General features: G+C 43.7%; 1 long non-coding RNA gene across 1 annotated transcript; it reads left to right on the top strand.

Moving 5' to 3' along the window:
* Window positions 1-285: 285 nt before the first annotated feature.
* Window positions 286-13,866, top strand: LOC121305614. Its single transcript, XR_005948103.1, has 3 exons — window positions 286-376; window positions 12,370-12,536; window positions 13,610-13,866. It is a non-coding gene; the product is annotated as an uncharacterized LOC121305614 (long non-coding RNA).
* Window positions 13,867-18,049: the final 4,183 nt, after the last annotated feature.

Here is an 18,049-nt window from a genome sequence, read left to right on the forward strand (position 1 = left end):
AGGTCACAATGACCTGGTTTTTCATGTTACTGATGGATCTCATTTTTAATTTATATCCAGCCATGCTTGTTACTTCTGCAGAAGACCACAAACACATGTCCCGACCACAGTAGCGCTTCAATGCACGCTGCCCTTACAGCAGTATTTCAGTTTTAAACCACATCCTGAGGTGGTCTGGAAACATCTTAAAACAAGCCTGCACTGATTGGTCAAAGTGTGTGACTGTGAAATTCAGAATCTTCTCATGAAGATGTGCAACTCTTCCTCTCTTCACTAGCTATGGAAATGCAACACATTTACACTGGGCTGCAGACACCAAGTCAGGATATCTACTCTGACATCCCAGCAGGGGTGAAACCGCCTGGAAGACACACAGGTAATTAATGATCCTGGATTTTCTCATTATATATATATATATATATATATATATATATATATATATATATATATATATATATATATATATATATATATATATATATATAGATAGATAGATAGATAGATAGATAGATAGATAGATAACTGTTTATTATGTATATCTCTGTTTTTGCCCTGAGACATTGCACAATTATTTTTTTTTTATATAGGGAAGATAAACGCTTTACACAAGTTAACATACAGTGAATCAATAATTCAATAATATCACACTAAAAGCGATGCTTTAAATTCTGTGAAACAGTGCAGTGAATTTGAATATGTGGCAAGGCTCCAACCTGCTATTCCTAATCTACATTAATGATTTAGATTCTGGTATAGTAAGCAAACTTGTTAAATTTGCAGATGACACAAAAGTAGAAGGAGTGGCAAACACTGTTTCAGCAGCAAAGGTCATTCAGAATGATCTAGACAAGATTCAGAACTGGGCAGACACATGGCAAATGACATTTAATAGAGAAAAGTGTATGGTACTGCACACAGGAAATAAAAATGTACATTATAAACATCATATGGGAGATACTGAAATTGGAGAAGGAATCTATGAAAAAGACCTAGGAGTTTTTGTTGACTCAGAAATGTCTTCATCTAGACAATGTGGGGAAGCTATAAAAAAGGCTAACAAGATGCTCGGATACATTGTGAAAAGTGTTGAATTTAAATCAAGGGAAGTAATGTTAAAACTGTACAATGCACTAGTAAGACCTCATCTTGAATATTGTGTGCAGTTCTGGTCACCTCTCTATAAAAAAGATATTGCTGCTCTAGAAAGAGTGCAAAGAAGAGCGACCAGAATTAAAAGGCATGTCGTATGCAGACAGGCTAAAAGAATTGAATCTGTTCAGTCTTGAACAAAGAAGACTACGTGGCGACCTAATTCAAGCATTCAAAATTCTAAAAGGTATTGACAGTGTCGACCCAAGGGACTTTTTCAGCCTGAAAAAAGAAACAAGGACCAGGGGTCACAAATGGAGTTTAGACAAAGGGGCATTCAGAACAGAAAATAGGAGGCACTTTTTTACACAGAGAATTGTGAGGGTCTGGAATCAACTCCCCAGTAATGTTGTTGAAGCTGACACCCTGGGATCCTTCAAGAAGCTGCTTGATGAGATTTTGGGATCAATAAGCTACTAACAACCAAACGAGCAAGATGGGCCGAATGGCCTCCTCTCGTTTGTAAACTTTCTTATGTTCTTATGTTCTAACCATCCATACCCATCCAATATACAGACAGCTGGAACCTTATATATATATATTAAGAGGAAGTGCGAGAACTGACAGCTACTCTCTAGTATTGACAAAGCAAAATCAGCCAAAAGCACCATTCCACATTTAATTAGTAGCAGACACTAAATAAGTCGCCAAAGGTAAAAAATGTCCTTCTCCTTCTCTTTCTTCTTCTTCCACCTCATTTTTACAGACCCCCGGCACTTTTATCCACCCACATGTATATTACAGAACACTTAATGACAATTAACTTGTTTTGTCAACATGGAAATATACTAGAGAACAGATTTATTGTGACTTCTATATCATTTATAGTAAATTATTTATTTCTGTTGTAAAATGGAACATTTGCTGCAAAAAAAAAAAATCTTTCTTTATATAAATATAAGAAGGTGTGGTATACATGGGATTTAAACCTACAACCTTCAGCTTGCAAACGCATTGTGTTAACTGTCAGTGCTACACAATTAATTGAGAAAAAGCAGTACTTTGAAAGATGAAGTCAGCCAGCTGAGAATTTTCAGGACTCGTATTGAGATTTTTGGAGCCATCACTCATCTTCAGCTTCATCACCCTCATTCTGAGATTTTGATCTTGAGCTCTGAAAATGTTTGGTTTCCTGAGAGTGTAACGCTCATTGTAGTCCCTATTGGCGCAAGGAAGTACGGTTTCCTCTCTCGATACTGGTTGATGAGAGTAACGCTATTTGTGGTCCCCACTGGACAAAAAGGAACATTCATTTCTGAGAATTAGCTATGCTGAAGGATAGCCTGTATATTTGGTAAAAGTAAAACATAAATAAATAAATACATTGAAATAAATGAATACATAGACATTTACGTATTTATTCATCTTGATATTTATATAAATATTCAGCAGTTCTTGTTCAATTATATATTAGTGAAGATTTTTGTACATAAAGGTTGTCATGCTTTCATATATTTTTACTTTCAAATTAAAAAAATATATTGTAACGACCCGGACAGTTGCTTTGTTGCAGGACTTGTTGTCTGTTCAGTTTGTCTTGTCTGTCTTTTATATGTTACATGTATTGTAAGGGGAGTGGGTCGGGTCACGGTGTTAGTGAATGGGGAGAATGTGAGTTGTTGTTTACGGGGGTGGCAGAGATATGAGAATTCAACACTGTCTCCCTGAGTTAGGGTAGCACCTGTCCGGGTTTGACTGGCCAGTCCGGGAATTTGCATCTGTGTCCGTGTGGCAGGAATTAACAAGCCCGTCCGGCTTTTAAGTGAAATGCACTTACCTTCCTATAATATTTTCTTTGACATACATCAGTTGCTTAACAATTTCCATTATATTATTAGAAACTTACTGTTTAGTACTGAGCTGTACATTCCACTTTGTCCCCATCATTTGAATAATGCTGAAGACAACGAACAGAACCCTGTGATGTAAACAATCAAAGTGAGGGGTTGCAGTCACATGACCCCAGCAGGCACATACTGTCAGTATTTACAACCAGGGAGCATACTTCTTATTTTGTTTATTACAGTAGATTACCAGCAGTGAAACAGTAAAGACAGGGAGACAGACGAGAGAGAGAGAAAAAAGGAGGGATTGAAAAAGACAGAGTAGACCTCAAACAGCCTTCCACCCAGTCTGCCCTGCTGTGTGACGCCCTGTGATCAGAGAAAAGGAGGGAGAATAATGCATCTTCAGCTAACCACCCACCTAGGGAGCCTTTTCCACACTAACACCAACCTGTGAGCTGCTCTGTGACCACCTTATATACACAGGTAGGCTTCTCTGACGCACACCAACGCACATAAGAGTGCCGTACGGTTGGGTTCAGCCACAACCCAAACTCACTAATTCTCCACTGGCGCTCCCGCCTCCCCTGCTACAGACCTTGTCGGCCGTCACTGCTTCTTACCTCCAGGAATTAGAAAGATATCATTTATGATGTGCAGATACTTGGAATTTGTGACCCTTGCTGTCCAAGCACACTTTGACCTTTCATATGACCAAGATTATTTTTTCCTTTTGAAAAAAACGTACATTTTAAGAAAAAATACATTTCCAATAGTTACAAAATTCAGTACCAGTATGAATTATATACAGTATTTCTATGTTCTCATGTAAACGTTTGACATCTTTTGCTATTTACACGCACAGTTAAAACAACATATGATTGAGAACGAGTGATTTGCAGTGCTCGGGTGTGCATTTGATGTACAGTAGGTGCTTCAGTGACAGACACAAAGTTACAGTTCAAACAGTACTTTTAATCTTTCTTTTTCCTGGCTTGAGACCATTAAATAAGGCTGGCTCTACCCAACAAGTCACAAAATAATAATAAAATAACACTCGCTTTAAAACACCTATAATACAAATACAAAGACAAATAGAAACACAGACAGTTAGCAAAACAAACAAAACACTCTTGGATTCCATCCAATCCCTCAATGGGTCCTTTCTGTAACCACAGCAAAGGAACAGATCACTGGGCCACCTCCTCTAAATCTATTTTCATGACTGATTCACGTATTAAATATATTCTGCAGACACAGCCATAGTGGAAAATGAAATGCCCTTTGGGAAGACTATTGTTTCATTGGGCCAACCATTTTCTACTATTGTCCTCCTGCTCAGTCCATATTTACTATGGGATATTCAGTGCCTATAGAAAGTCTACACCCCCTTGAACTTTTTTCACATTTTGTTGTGTCAGTGCCTCAGTTTAATGCATTTAAATGATTATTTTTTTTCCCCCCACTTATCTACACACCATACTACACACTATTAAGGGGGAAAAGTTTTTATTGGGAAAACAATTATATATTAAAAATACAAAACTGAAAGACCATAATTGGATATGTCTCCACCCCCCTGAGTTAATACTTGATGGAAACACCTTTGGCAGCAATTATAGCTGTGAGTCTGTTGGGATAGGTCTCTACCAAACTTTGCAACAGTTCAAGCTCTGTCAAGTTCCTTGGGGAGTGTTGATGGACAGCAATCTTCAAGTCAAGCCACACATTTTCGATTGGATTTAGGTCGGGGCTCTGACTGGGCCACTCAAGGACATTTACATTTTTGTTCCTTAGCCACTCCAGTGTAGCGCTGGTTGTGTGCTTTGGGTCGTTGTCATGCTGAAAGGTGAACTTCCCTCCCAGTTTCTTGCAGAGGGCAGCAGGTTTTCCTCAAGGACTTCTCTACTTTGCTCCATTCATTTTCCTTTCTCTCCTGACAAGTGCCCCAGTCCCTGCCGGTGAGAAACATCCCCATAACATGATGCTGCCACCACCATGCTGCACAGTAGAGATGGTGTTCTTTGGGTGATGTGCTGTGTTGGGTTTGCGCCAAACATAACACTTTGCATTTAGGCCAAAAAGTTGCATTTTAGTTTAATTTTGCAACATGGCTACAGAATTCCCTGAGCGTTTTTTTGCATACTGTGGGATTCAAGGTGGGCTTTCTTGAGTAATGGCTTCCTTCTTGCCACCCTACCATACAGGTGTCATGAGCACACTTTGACCAGTCTTGGCCATAAAAGCCTGTAGCTCTTGTAAAGTTGCCATTGACCTCCTGGTAGCCTTTCTGATCAGTCTCCTTCTTGCTCGGTCATCCAGTTTGGAGGGAGGCCTGATCTAGGCAGGGTCCTGGTGGTGCCATACACCTTCCACTTCTTAATAATCGTCTTGACCGTGCTCCAAGGGATATTCAATGCCTTTGATATTTTTTTGATACCCATCCCCTGATCTGTGCCTTTCAACAACTTTGTCCCAGAGATCTTTTGAAAGCGCCTTGGTGCTCATGTTTGGGTCTTTGCTTTGAAATGCACTACCCAGCAGAGGGAACCTACAGGAACACCTGAATTTATCCTGAAATCATGTGAATCACTACAATTTAACACAGGTGGAGGCCACTTAACTTTTGTGTGATTTTGAAGACGATTGGTTACACCTGAGCTAATTTAGGATTGCTATTACAAGGAGGGGGGAGGGGGGTGGACACTTATCCAACCAAGCTATTTCAGTTTTTATTTTTAATTAATTGTCTACAAATTTCTAGAATATTTTTTTCACTTGGAAGTTGTGGGATAGGATGTGTAGATAAATGAAAGAAAATAAATAATACATTTTATTTCCAGGCTTTAAGGCAACAAAAGGTGACAATTTTGAAAGAGGGTGTAGACTTTCTCTAGGCACTGTATATATAGGAATAGTTGATGAGTCGATGAGGGGTCCTTAACAGTGTATGATGAAGAGAGAAAGGATCAATGTTGTAAATCCTCCCAACCAGAAAGGGCGATGTTTAAGGATGGTGGTATATGCTGCCTCCTAGATGGACCGCCTTGACGGTAGGTGGAAAACGGAAGGTGACCATATTAGGGGGAGCGCGTAGTTGCAAGTGTCTGGAACAACTCCATTGCAATCAGCTGCAGGACCGCCCTCTGTTGGAGAAACCATGGTGAGGGGTTGATTGTAGGGAGGAGTTTGTGTGTACAAAGGGGAAGCAGCTATATCGGTACGCTGCCTTGTGCTGTTTGGCAGGAGCGGTTTGTGTGTGTGTTTGGGTTTGGGTTTGGGTTTGGGTATGTGTGTTTGGGTTTGGGTTTGGGTTTGGGTATGTGTGTTTGGGTTTGGGTTTGGGTATGTGTGTTTGGGTTTGGGTTTGGGTTTGGGTATGTGTGTTTGGGTTTGGGTTTGGGTATGTGTGTTTGGTTTTGGGTTTGGGTTTGGGTATGTGTGTTTGGGTTTGGGGGTGTGGTTGTGTTTGGGTTTGGGTTTGGGTTTGGGTTTGTGTGTTTGATGTTGGGTTTGGGTTTGGGTATGTGTGTTTGGGTTTGGGTTTGGGTTTGGGTATGTGTGTTTGGGTTTGGGTTTGGGTTTTGGTTTGGTTTGGGTTTGGGTTTGGGTATGTGTGTTTGGGTTTGGGTTTGTTTGGGTTTGGGTTTGGGTTTGGGTATGTGTGTTTGGGTTTGGGTTTGGGTTTGGGTTTGTGTTTGGGTTTGGGTTTGGGTTGTGTGTTTGATTTGGGTTTGGGTTTGGGTATGTGTTTGGGTTTGGGTTTGGGTTTGGGTATGTGTGTTTGGGTTTGGGTTTGGGTTTGGGTATGTGTGTTTGGGTTTGGGTTTGGGTATGTGTGTTTGGGTTTGGGTTTGGGTTTGGGGTATGTGTGTTTGGGTTTGGGTTTGGGTTTGGGTATGTGTGTTTGGGTTTGGGTTTGGGTTTGGGTATGTGTGTTTGGTTTGGGTTTGGGTTTGGGTATGTGTGTTTGTTTGTTTGGGTTTGGGTATGTGTGTTTGGGTTTGGGTTTGGGTATGTGTGTTTGTGTTTGGGTTTGGGTTGGGGTATGTGTGTTTGGGTTTGGGTTTGGGTATGTGTGTTTGATGTTGGGTTTGGGTTTGGGTATGTGTGTTTGGGTTTGGGTTTGGGTATGTGTGTTTGGGTTTGGGTTTGGGTTTGGGTATGTGTGTTTGGGTTTGGGTTTGGGTATGTGTGTTTGGGCCAACAAAACCCAACCCAAACCAACCCCTAACCCAACCCAAAAACCAAACCCATCACAACCCCATCACACAAACCCCAACTCACACCCACAATGTTTGGGGGGGGTTGGGTTTTTAGTTGCTTTGGGTTTAAACACAAAACCCAAACCCATTTTGGTTTGGGGGGTTATGGTGTTTGGGTTTGCCGGTTAAATTTTTGGTAACACAAACTGGGCCACACCCCCAAAACCCCCATACACACAATGTTTTTGGGTTTTTTGACCGTACCATGTGTTTGGTCGTTGGGTTTGTGTGTTGGGTTTGGGTTTGTGTTTGGGTTTGTGTGTTTGGGTTTGGGTTTGGGTTTGTGGGTTTGGGTTTGGGTTTGGGTTTGGGTTATGGGTGTGGGTATAAGTGGTTTGGTGGTGTGTTGGGTTTGAGTTTTGGTAAAGTGGGTATGTTTTTTGGGGTTGACGGTTAGGGTATGTGTGTTGGGTTTATGTGGTTTGGGTTTGGTTACCCAAACTAAAACCCCAAACCGTTTGTGGGTTGGGTTGTGTGTTGGGTGTTGGGGTTTGGGTGTGTAGTTGGCGTTTCCATACCACCACAAACCCAAACCACAAGAGGCTTTGGGTAACCCATTTGGTTTGGGACACAAATTGTAAACCCATTGTTGGGGGTTTGGGTATGTGTGTTTGGGTTTGGGTTTGGGTTTGGGTATGTGTGTTTGGGTTTGGGTTTGGGTATGTGTGTTTGGGTTTGGGTTTGGGTTTGTGGTTTGGGTTTGTGTTTGGGTATGTGTGTTTGGGTTTGGTTTGGGTATGTGTGTTTGGGTTTGGGTTTGGGTTTGTGTGTTGGGTTTGGGTTTGGGTATGTGTGTTTGGGTTTTTGGGTTTGGGTATGTGTGTTTGGGTTTGGGTTTGGGTTTGGGTATGTGTTTGTTTGGGTTTGGGTTTGGGTATGTGTGTTTGGGTTTGGGTTTGGGTTTGGGTTGGTATGTGTTTGGGTTTGGGTTTGGGTATGTGTGTTTGGGTTTGGGTTTGGGTATGTGTGTTTGGGTTTGGGTTTGGGTATGTGTGTTTGGGTTTGGGTTTGGGTTTGGGTATGTGTGTTTGGGTTTGGGTTTGGGTTTGGGTTTGTGTGTGTTTGGGTTTGGGTTTGGGTATGTGTGTTTGGGTTTGGGTTTGGGTTTGGGTTTGGGTTTGGGTTTGGGTTTGGGTTTGTGTGTTTGGGTTTGGGTTTGGGTTTGGGTATGTGTGTTTGGGGTTTGGGTTTGGGTATGTGTGTTTGGGTTTGGGTTTGGGTATGTGTGTTTGATGTTGGGTTTGGGTTTGGGTATGTGTGTTTGATGTTGGGTTTGGGTTTGGGTATGTGTTTGGGTTTGGGTTTGGGTTTGGGTTTGTGTTTGGGTTTGGTTTTGGGTATGTGTGTTTGGGTTTGGGTTTGTTTGGGTATGTGTGGGTTTGGGTTTGGGTTTGTGTGTTTGGGTTTGGGTTGTTTGTTTGTGTGTTTGGGTTTGGGTTTGGGTATGTGTGTTTGGGTTTGGGTTTGGGTTTGGGTATGTGTGTTTGTTTGGGTTTGGGTTTGGGTTTGGGTTTGGGCATGTGTGGGTTTGGGTTTGGGTTTGGGTATGTGTGTTTGGGTTTGGGTTTGGGTTTGGGTATGTGTGTTTGGGTTTGGGTTTGTGTTTGTGTGTGTGTGTTTGGGTTTGGGTTGGGTTTGTATGTGTGTTTGGGTTTGGGTTTGGGTATGTGTGTTTGGGTTTGGGTTTGGGTATGTGTGTTTGGGTTTGGTTTGGGTATGTGTGTTTGGGTGTTGGGTTTGGGTTTGGGTATGTGTGTTTGGGTTTGGGTTTGGGTTTGGGTATGTGTGTTTGGGTTTGGGTTTGGGTTTGGGTATGTGTGTTTGGGTTTGGGTTTGGGTTTGGGTATTTGTGTTTGGGTTTGGGTTTGGGTATGTGTGTGTTTGGGTTTGGGTTTGGGTATGTGTGTTTGGGTTTGGGTTTGGTTTGTTTGGGTTTGTGTGTATGTGTGTTTGGGTTTGGGTTTGGGTTTGGGTGAGGTTTGCGGTATGTGTGTTTGATGTGGGGTTTGGGTTGGGTAGTGTGTTGGGTTATGCGGTTATGGGTGTTGCGAAGATGTGCTGTTTGGGTTATGGGTAATGTGTGTTTGGGTTTGGGTTTGGGTATGTGTGTTTGGGTTTGGGTTTGGGTTTGGGTATGTGTGTTTGGTTTGGGTTTGGGTTTGGGTATGTGTGTTTGGGTTTGGGTTTGGGTATGTGTGTTTGGGTTTGGGTTTGGGTATGTGTGTTTGGGTTTGGGTTTGGGTATGTGTGTTTGGGTTTGGGTTTGGGTATGTGTGTTTGGGTTTGGGTTTGGGTTTGGGTATGTGTGTTTGGGTTTGGGTTTGGGTATGTGTGTTTGGGTTTGGGTTTGGGTTTGGGTATGTGTGTTTGGGTTTGGGTTTGGGTTTGGGTATGTGTGTTTGGGTTTGGGTTTGGGTTTGTGTATGTGTGTTTGGGTTTGGGTTTGGGTATGTGTGTTTGGGTTTGGTTTGGGTTTGGGTATGTGTGTTTGGGTTTGGGTTTGGGTTTGGGTATGTGTGTTTGGGTTTGGGTTTGGGTTTGGGTATGTGTGTTTGGGTTTGGGTTTGGGTTTGGGTATGTGTGTTTGATGTTGGGTTTGGGTTTGGGTATGTGTGTTTGATTTGGGTTGGGTTTGGGTTTTGGGTTTGGGTGGGTGTTTGTGTTTGGGTTTGGGTTTGGGTATGTGTGTTTGGGTTTGGGTTTGGGTTTGGGTATGTGTGTTTGGGTTTGGGTTTGGGTTTGGGTATGTGTGTTTGGGTTTGGGTTTGGGTATGTGTGTTTGGGTTTGGTTTGGGGTTTGGGTTTGGGTTTGGGTTTGGGTTTGGGTATGTGTGTTTGGGTTTGGGTTTGGGTTTGGGTTTGGGTTTGGGTATTGTGTGTTTGGGTTTGGGTTTGGGTATGTGTGTTTGGGTTTGGGTTTGGGTTTGGGTATGTGTGTTTGGGTTTGGGTTTGGGTATGTGTGTTTGATGTTGGGTTTGGGTTTGGGTATGTGTGTTTGGGTTTGGGTTTGGGTTTGGGTATGTGTGTTTGGGTTTGGGTTTGGGTTTGGGTATGTGTGTTTGGGTTTGGATGGGTTTGGGTATGGGTTTGTGTTTGGGTTTGTGTTTTGGGTTTGGGTTTGGGTATGTGTGTTTGGGTTTGGTTTTGGGTTTGGGTATTTGGGTTTGGGTTTGGGTTTGGGTTTGTGTGTTTGGGTTTGGTTTTGGGTTTGGGTTTGTGTTTGGGTTTGGGTTTTTGGGTATGTGTGTTTGATGTTTGGTTTGGGTTTGGGTATGTGTGTTTGGGTTTGGTTTGGGTATGTGTGTTTGGGTTTGGGTATGTGTGTTTGGGTTTGGGTTTGGGTATGTGTGTTTGGGTTTGGGTTTGGGTTTGGGTATGTGTGTTTGGGTTTTGGGTTTGGGTATGTGTGTTTGGGTTTGGTTTGGGTATGTGTGTGTGTGGGTTTGGGTTTGGGTTTGGGTATGTGTGTTTGATGTTGGGTTTGGGTTTTGGTATGTGTGTTTGGGTTTGGGTTTGGGTTTGGGTATGTGTGTTTGGGTTTGGGTTGTGTTTGGGTTTGGGTATGTGTGTTTGGGTTTGGGTTTGGGTTTGGGTATGTGTGTTTGGGTTTGGGTTTGGGTTTGGGTATGTGTGTTTGGGTTTGGGTTTGGGTTTGGGTATGTGTGTTTGGGTTTGGGTTTGGGTTTGGGTATGTGTGTTTGGGTTTGGGTTTGGGTATGTGTGTTTGGGTTTGGGTTTGGGTTTGGGTATGTGTGTTTGGGTTTGGGTATGTGTGTTGGGTGGGTTTGGGTTGTGTGTTTGGGTTTGGGTTTGGGTTTGGGTATGTGTGTTTGGGTTTGGGTTTGGGTTTGGGTATGTGTGTTTGATTTGGGTTTGGGTTTGGGTATGTGTGTTTGGGTTTGGGTTTGGGTGGGTTTGTGTGTTGGGTTTGGGGTTTGGGTTTGTGTGTTTGGGTTTGGTTTGGGTATGTGTGTTTGGGTTTGGGTTTGGGTATGTGTGTTTGGGTTTGGTTTTGGGTTTGGGTATGTGTGTTTGGGTTTGGGTTTGGGTTTGGGTATGTGTGTTTGGGTTTGGGTTTGGGTATGTGTGTTTGGGTGGGTGTGTTTGGGTATGTGTGTTTGGGTTTGGTTTGGGTATGTGTGTTTGGGTTTGGGTTTGGGTTTGTGTATTGGGTTTGGTTTTGGGTTTGTGTTTGGGTATGTGTGTTTGGGTTTGGGTTTGGGTTTGTTTTGGGTATGTGTGTTTGGGTTTGTGTTTGGGTTTGGGTGTTTGGGTTTGTGTTTGGGTTTGGGTTTGGGTTTGGGTTTGGGTTTGGGTTTTGGGTTTGGGTTTGGGTATGTGTGTTTGGGTTTGGGTTTGGGGTTTGGGTTTGGGTATGTGTGTTTGGGTTTGGGTTTGGGTATGTGTGTTTGGGTTTGGGTTTGGGTTTGGGTATGTGTGTTTGGGTTTGGGTTTGGGTTTGGGTATGTGTGTTTGGGTTTGGGTTTGGGTATGTGTGTTTGGGTTTGGGTTTGGGTTTGGGTATGTGTGTTTGGGTTTGGGTTTGGGTTTGGGTATGTGTGTTTGGGTTTGGGTTTGGGTATGTGTGTTTGGGTTTGGGTTTGGGTTTGGTATGTGGTGTTTGGGTTTGGGTTTGGGTATGTGTGTTTGGGTTTGGGTTTGGGTGTTTGATGTTTTTTTGGGTTTGGGTTTGGGTATGTGTGTTTGGGTTTGGGTTTGGGTTTGGGTATGTGTGTTTGGGTTTGGGTTTGGGTTTGGGTATGTGTGTTTGAATAATGTTGGGGATTATTGAGTACCATTTGTTTTTGTTTTTGGTCTGCAAGCCAGCCATGTTCACCCTTATACCATTGCTGCTAGAGGGATGTTTTTTTTTTTTTGTTTATATTTAATAAACAGACGTTTTTGGGAGAAATCGCTGTCTGGTCTGTCAATCTATTCACTACACCACTTGCACCTGTCACACAGTGAAAATATCCTTCTGTATTTGATATGCATATCTTTGTAGCTACCAGTGTCAGTAATTCTGTTTTTATTCTCCGTTGTTTCATAAGCTACTGCTATTCTCTTTATTATGTTTTTATAATGTATCCAGATTACCAAAAAATTAACTACATTTGTTTCTCTTTACATATATAATATATGTATTGTTTCTTTTGTGTGCCACTACCAGACCAGGCAAGCGCCATGGATTCGCATGCAACAGTAGCTGAAGGGTTTGTTATCGTTACTCACAAGTACCCTCTTAAAGGTGCTGGCCAGGTTGTGCCAGGAACAGTGGCAAGCCAGCTGCCATGGCCGCTGCAGACATTTCTACGAGGACAGCCCAAAGCTTTGGGGGTAAGTCAGCAGTTATATCCACACTGTGTGCAGCGATTTCTGAAGCTTAGAGAGCACAGTACTGACAGAAATACTGTAGCACTGTATATGGTTTGCAATGCAACGCATTTCTTCCACAGGTTGTAATATTCTCATTTCAGTGAATTCCTTCTAGTTGAATTAAAAAAAAACAAGTCACTTTAGCTATTTTTATTTTTGTTATGTTTTTTATTGACCAATAAAACACATTTTCAAGAGAGTTCTATAAGATGCAGTACTATAATACTATTGTGTGTGTGTGAAGAATAAAGACCAAATCCTTGTTAACAGCTCTTCAATAACTCAAACAGTGCACAGCAATCCAGTTGGCAGCAGGCATGTCAAGCACAGGAGATGAAGCCACAGTTCCCAGTCAGTAGACAGCTGTGCCTGGCGCTCACGTGGAGCACAGACTGGCAATCAGAGCACGCTGAGCCAGTTCAGGGTCAAGAGCTTGCTTTTCATGCAAATATACTAAATAATAAAAAAAAAGGTTTGGACCAACCATGTGAAGTTGCTCAGCAAACCTGTCTCTGCTCATTCTGACTCATGTAACCCCCCCCCCACAAAATCCACAAAGATAATATGTCTTCATCGCTGCCCCCTTCTTGATCTCTTGTGCTTCACAGGTTTACCCCTCTCTTTGCATTCCAGCATTTTTAACGTATTTGCAAACGCTGATGCTTTGTCTCTTGGTGTGAAAAGTCTTTTACTCTCAAGGTGCAAGGACCCAGAAACAGGGAAGGCTTACCAATACAATTCTAGCTGATTTGCTGGTTTCTGAGCACCAGCTGCAAGATCGGAGCAGATCTTCGACTATGCTTGTCTGTACAGTCTTGGCAGTGAGTGTATTTCAGTCTGAGTGGACCCTAGATCACAGATCATGCATCCTACAGCTCTAATGCAATCTAAATCCACACTTGAATTCATTGTTTAGCGCTACGATTTATACCACAATGTGTAATACCAATGAAATGTTTTCCTTATTTGCAAAATGTTTTGAAATGTTAAAATTGATGAGTTTTCTTATCCTAAATCTGCTTTTCTTTTGTAAGGTCGTGCAAATACTAATTGGGATTGTGAGTCTGCTGTTTGGTCTAGTCCTGGTGAGTGCGTACACGTTTGCAGGAATCATTGGATTACCTTTCTGGACTGGTGTATGGGTAAGGAAAATAAGCAAGACCTTCTTTTCTTCATGGATTTTACCCCAGACTTTCTTCACAAATTGAAATGTCCAATTCGAATGTCACAGAGTATGCTCCAAACAGAGCAGAGAAATAAAACGTCCCTTACATCCAGATCAGATTCCAATGGAGACCCAATAGGCCACTCTGTACATTTCTAGAAGATTGTTGTCAATTTACTTGAGGTAGGCGTGGAATATCTGGGTCACTGTTCCAGAAATGAAAGCTCACATCCTGCATCTTCAGAAGATTCTCTAGATCCAAGGGTAACAGTTCACTTTATGTTTTATAATTTCACTAGTTAATTCATTCTGGTAATGTTTACCCGTTCATATTGATCTTTTAGTGTTGGCTTGTTTAGTTGGTAAGATACTATTGCACTTGTGTGTAAAGGGGCTGCACTGCAGTGCTGATCCTAATTGACTCTCTGGTCTGTTTGATAGTTCACAATTGTCTTAGTGGTTGTCTTATTTAAACAGGCTTGGTCCGATCTCTCCAGGGAAAAGAGGGGAGGGCTGAGGTGAGGCGAGGAGTAGGCTCTGTGGATTTGACCCAGATGGTTTCTTGTCTATTTGGACTGAGAGTGTGGTTCTACCATGCTGTATTTATTTTTCTAACTACTTTAGTGTATATATTTCAATCTCAGCCATTTGAATTAAATATATACTTCTGGATCTATTTAAGGTTAAATTGGAGAGAGTGTGTATTGCAGGAAATCGTATTTTATAACCTGCGATTCAAGTCCAAACGATCATTAAGAGTTTAACATAGATCCCTTTATGGTGACACACATATTAGTAACATTATAGCCATTACAGAAGTTGGGAATTGATCAGTTTGCCATTTCCCTCTGGGACACTGGCACACGCCTTCCTAGTGAACAGGATGGACTTGGGATGCGTCTCAAATAGACCTCTGCTCTGCTGGTATTTATACCCAGCCATCCCAGAGCCTGCATGAGTTTTAACTTTTCTGTCTTCCTAATTCTAGAGGACAGCAAGCCGCTTGCTTTTCTGTTCTGCAAAATGTGTTCTTTTAGTTATCTGGAAATGTCCCAAGCCACAAGGCTTAAACTGTTAGCAATCTATTTTGGTCAGTGTCTGTTCAGCTAAGACTTGTTTCCTGTTCAGAGTATAGCAGTTTGCTGAGCAGCCCTTATTAGCAGACCTGTTGCTGAACATTATCTTTGCTATCCTTCATAGATTTGAACTACAAACATGTTTCTCTCTACAAATGGCACCTTCTGATACTTTCCAAAAGGTATTTCCCTACAATATTAAGTGTCTATTTAAGCAATCACACCACATCATCACATCTGCCGTTTGTTGGCGGCCTATGCCTGCCTGGCATAGGCCGCCAACAAACGCTCTCCAGCCATCCCGGTCCTGAGCCAATCACTCCAGCTGTCCCCAGGTGTGGCCTGTCCTCTTCATGTCTGCCTCCAGGTCACAGCGCCATGTATTCCTTGGGCGACCTCTCTTCCTTTTCCCCTGCGGGTTCCAGGTGAGGGCTTGCCTTGTGGTGCTGGATGCAGGCTTGCAGAGCGTGTGGCTGATCCATCTCCAGCGTCTTTGGAGGATCTCTTCTTCTGCAGGCTGCTGTCTTGTCCTTTGCCACAGTTATTCAATTCTGTCTGGCCAGCGAATTCGCAGAATCCTTCTGAGGCAGGTGTTGATGAAAATCTGGATTCTCTTCATGGTGGTGACGGTGGTTCTCCAGGTCTCTGCTCCGTAAAGTAAGACAGGCTTCATGATGGTGTTAAAGATCCTGATCTTGATGTTGACTGTCAGGTCTGTGGATCTCCAGACGTTCTTCAGTTGCTGGAAAGCCGCCCTTGCCTTGCCAATTCAGGTTCTAACATCAGCATCTGTCCCACCCTGTTTGTCAATGATGCTGCCAAGGTAGGTGAAGCTCTCCACCTCTTCTAGCACCGCACCTTCCAGCCTGATTGGGTGTGGTATTTGCTGTGTTGACCTTGAGGATCTTGCTCTTCCCCCTGTGGATGTTGAGTCCCAAGCAAGCTGAGGTTTCCGCAATGGTTCTGGTCTTTTCTTGCATCTGTTGCTGGGTGTGGGAGAGAAGGGCCAGATCGTCGGCAAAATCAAGGTCGTCCAACTGTGTCCAGAGAGTCCATTGGATGCCATTCTGCTTTTGGGTTGTTGATGACTTCATAACCCAGTCTATCGCGAGCAGGAACAGGAAAGGTGACAGCAAACATCCTTGTCTCACTCCTTTCCTTACTTGGAAGGCGTCGGTGAGTTGCCGGCCATGGAACCCTGCAGGTCATCCCCTCGTAGGAGTTTTGGATGATGTTCATGATCTTCTCCGGCACACTGTAGTGTCTCAGCAGCTTCCAGAGGGTCTGTCTGTCTACGCTGTCAAATGCCTTTTCATAGTCAATAAAGTTGACATAGAGGGGCGAGTTCCACTCTAGTGACTGTTCCAAGATGATGTGCAGCATCACTATCTGGTCAGTGCAGGATCTATCCTTGCGAAAGCCAGCCTGCTGATCTCGGAGCTGGGGGTAGACAGCGTCCTTCATCCTGTTCAATAGGACTCGGTTGAACATCTTTCCTGGGATGGACAGCAGCATTATTCCTCTGTAGTTGGAACAAGAGCTAAGGTCGCCTTTTTTCAGGAGCTTGATGAGGTAGCCCTCTTTCCACTCTGAAGGAACTTGCTCCTCTTCCCAGCTCTGGCTGAAGAGTGGGTAAAACATCTCCACGCTGGTCTCTATGTCAGTCTTCAGCGCCTCCGCCGGAATGCTGTCTGGTCCTGCAGACTTGCCGTTCCTTAGTTGCTTGATGGCCATGCGGATCTCCTCCTTAGTAGGTATACTGCAGTCGATTGGCAGGTCGCTATCAGCTGGCTGGATATCTGGTGGTTCCTGTGGAGCTGGTCTGTTCAGCAAATCCTCAAAATGCTCCACCCATTTGTTCCTCTGCCCCTCTTCATCTGGTATTGTCCTCCCTTCCTTGTCCTTCACAGGTCTTTCTGGTTTGCTGAACTTTCCTGACAGCTTCTTGATGGTGGCGTACAGGTCCTGCGTGTTTCCCTGGTGAGCTGCTTCCTCTGCTTCTGTTGCCAGCGACTCATGTAGTTGCTTTTTTCTTTCTTGATGCTTCTCTTGATGCTCCTGTTCACTTCAGAATACTCTTCCTGTGCCTTGGCTTTTCCAGCTCGAGTGCGACTGTTGTTGACTTCCGCCTTCTTCATTTTCCTCTTCTCTGTCATCTTCAAAGTTTCTACAGACATCCATTCCTTTTGGTTGTGTTTCTTGATGCCCAGGTCTTCTTGACAGGTTGATGATAGTGCCTCCTTTACTCCTTGTCATTTCTCGTCGATGGTCTCTTCCTCTAGCAGCTCTTGTAGGACCTGAAACTTGTTGGAGAGTGAGATGGTGAACTCTTCTAGCTTGGTTGGGCCTTTCAGGAGCATGGTGTTGTAACACTGGCGTGTTGCTGTCCCTCCTATCCAATTCCTCTTCAACTTAAGCTGCAACCAGGCAACAAGGAGATGATGGTCTGAAGCAATGTCTGCTCCTCGTTTGACACGTACATCCTGAAGAGATCTTCTGAACTTCTTCCCAATGCACACGTGGTCAATCTGGTTCTCTGTCGACAGGTCTGGTGATACTCACGTCGCCTTGTGAAGCTTCCTCCAATGACCAGGTTGCCTGTGGCGCATAGGTCGGCGAATCGCTCCCCGTTGTCATCATGCCGATCTTGGCGTTGAAGTCGCCCATGACTATGATGACGTTCCGTCCTGGGCGGTCCTGTACAATGGTTAGCAGTCTGTTGTAAAAGTACTCCTTGTCCTCCTTTTCACTGTCATTCGTTGGTGCATAACACTGGATGACGTCCACGTTGATCCTCCTCTTTTTGATATGGAAGGAGGCTGTGACAATATGTGGGCCATGTGCCTCCCACCCAATGAGCGCTCCCTGGGCTGTCTTGGATAACATCAAGGCGCCTCCCTGGGTGTGCAGCGCGTCTTCTTCCTCATGCCTCGAGAACAGCAGCAACTCCCCTGTGGCAAGCCTCCTCTGACTGGAACCAGTCCATCTTGACTCGTTGATTCCAAGGATGGCAAGGTTGTAATTCCTCATCTCGGCAGCCACTTGTGCGGTCTTTCCTGTTTCGTACATGGTGCGCACGTTCCATGTCCCGATGGTGATGGCGGTCCTGGTGGAGAGGAGGGTCATCAGCCTGGCAGCTTCCAGAGACTGGCATTCCATTACCTGGCGTCATAAAACCTCCAGCTGGAGATCCAGCCTCTCCCAGTACCGAAATGTTTGTTGATGTATCTGTT

Source organism: Polyodon spathula, chromosome 44, assembly GCF_017654505.1.
Source record: "Polyodon spathula isolate WHYD16114869_AA chromosome 44, ASM1765450v1, whole genome shotgun sequence".
Lineage (NCBI taxonomy): Eukaryota > Metazoa > Chordata > Actinopteri > Acipenseriformes > Polyodontidae > Polyodon > Polyodon spathula.